Below are 2,318 nucleotides of genomic sequence, written 5' to 3'. Positions count from 1 at the left end.
CTTCGCTGTTCTGCGAGCTGCTTGTGAGGCGGAGGCCGTGAGATGGCTCCAGCTAGCCCTCAAGGTGGTGAATACTTCCACGAGCTGACTACAACAGCAAGCGGAGCCACCAAATTCGCGTGCCGACTACAGGGTGCGCACGACCGATTTGTGCTCATGGCTAGGCGCGGCTAGCGCACGTACCCTGAAGCGGAGTCTTCCCACTATCCCGTTTCCTCACATTTCCTCCGTGCCGCCTCCTTCTGGCCTTCTCCTAGCACTATCCCGTGCCGCCGCCAAGCAACATCGGACGAGGGAGCCGACGAAGACGGGCGACGATTGCTGGAGGAAGCATGTCGGCTGGCTGGCGGAGGTATGGACTATGGAGTATGTGCAGTGGGGGAGTCAGGATTTTAGAATTGGGTATTCCCATCTTCTAAATCTTTAAAAAAAAGTTCAATGAACAGTAATTTGCTCCCATATGCCAAACTGATAAATAGAAAAAAAATAATGGTACAAGTTCTTGAATAAATCAATTCTAAAATATCCATGAAAATAAAATAAAAAACTTACAAAATGCATAAATAAGATTACAAAGTACTCTAACTTTCTGTTGCTTCATGGGTTCTAAGGGTAGCTTTAATTTTGCGTTCCTTCATGGCTTGGAAGCGGTTAATGATATCACATTCCTTCACTTGCAAAAAGAACTCGAGCTCAATAAATGTGACCAAGCAATCATTCAAATATTGATCCCCATCTTATTTCTCAATTTATTCTTCACATAGTTCATAGCAGAAAATATTCTCTCAACACTAGCAGTGGCAACTGGTAGTACTAGCACCAATTTGAGAAGCTTGTAAACAACATCATGTCTATTGTGCATCTTTGTTTTAACTATCACTGGCTGCTATATCAGTGGCTGCTATCTCAGGCTCCACCTCAACACTATGAATCTGAACTTCACTCCCAACTGTAACTGGCCGAACAAAAGAAACATCTGGAACAGGAACTGCTTCACTCTCAATGGTAACCGGCTGCAGCGTTGATGTGGAGCCTATCTTTCTTGACTTTGAATGTCTATCCCATAATGTCTTCAAATCAATTGATTTCTTCTTCATTTTACAACTTCCTCAGATCTACATAAAGGCATACGCTGATTCTATCATTGTTTGAAGGAAAAAATGTGTAGAAAAAGGGCATACGCATATTGATGTAGGCAATAGATGGGCTCACCTTCCTCCTCGCCGGTCGGCCGCTCGGTCCTCGCCCTCGCAGCCTCGTCGCCTCGCCCTCAGGCGTTCAGGCCCTCATGGTCACGCCCAGCAGCCGGCGGCCGGCCTCCCAGCCTCCCCGCGGGCGTGCGCAGCTTGCCGGTAGGGCGGATCTGCTAGCTCTTGTTCTTGATTTGGGGGGATTTCAGTCCTACGGTTTAGGGATTTGGGGGATTGGGGAAGCAAGCAGGCAGCAGTGCAGCAGGAGAGCGGGCGAGCAGCAGGGAGAGGGAGAATTGTGCTCCGTGCGTGCGTTCCGCGAGAGGGCTGCTAGGGTGCTGGGCTGGTGGGCTGTGCGGCCGTTTATGGGCCAGATGGGCTGGCTGGTGGATCGCTGGACTACGTTTAACAGAAGCACAAACAAACAGGCCCAGATTTATATGTATATGTGTATAAATTTGAAGTATACTTGATTTTTTTTTTCAAAAAAGTTGGATATTCCTGGGAATACCCAGGCATCACTGTAGCTCCTCCCCTGAGTATGTGGCCACCGGTGGGTTGGTCGCCGGCAAACATGCAAAACTCTACATAGCGCAAGCAAAGTTCTTGTATGCGAGCTGTCGTGTCCTCACCTTGTTTGGCGATGTGCCCAACCAGGACATATTCGCATACCTGGTGCGGTCCTACCTGCTCGAACATGCTGCTCCGCGGCAGGTCACCATAATTGCCTTTCTCACCTTCCGTAACTTCTCTAATTACCACCAATGAAATGCCCACGTAACTTTAACAATCCGTGTCATTTAGATTGTGCTCTGATCTTCACCCTGAAATTTCAGGTCGTCTAGCATTTTTTTGGCTGTCAAGTATTGTATTTGACTCTGAGAATTATCAGTGAACATAATTTTGCTTCTGTTATGCAAGAAGAGTATCATCACAAAAAAAAATACTATTGTTAGCACAGTTGTCCATATATACCAAATGGAGCGAAGCTATCCATTTGAATTATATGACACATGGTTCCTTGCATATAGATTGCATGCTAGAAAATGTCAAGTGGTGGTCAATAGAAGAGAAGCCTGAATACAAGGTAAACCTATTGATGGCATTAGATGTTTAATCTCACCGGTT

At 46.6% G+C, this 2,318-nt stretch overlaps 1 long non-coding RNA gene across 1 annotated transcript; it reads right to left on the bottom strand.

The window, feature by feature from the left end:
- Window positions 1–441: 441 nt before the first annotated feature.
- LOC120690887 lies at window positions 442–1,519 on the bottom strand. The gene is made up of 2 exons (XR_005682002.1): window positions 1,213–1,519; window positions 442–1,115 (listed from the first exon to the last, which is right to left on the bottom strand). It is a non-coding gene; the product is annotated as an uncharacterized LOC120690887 (long non-coding RNA).
- Between the last annotated feature and the right edge of the window lie 799 nt (window positions 1,520–2,318).

The sequence above is a fragment of the Panicum virgatum genome, chromosome 9N, assembly GCF_016808335.1.
Source record: "Panicum virgatum strain AP13 chromosome 9N, P.virgatum_v5, whole genome shotgun sequence".
NCBI classification, from domain to species: Eukaryota; Viridiplantae; Streptophyta; class Magnoliopsida; order Poales; family Poaceae; genus Panicum; species Panicum virgatum.
Note: the sequence above shows the minus strand (reverse complement) of the source record. Positions and strands in the feature narration are given on the sequence as shown.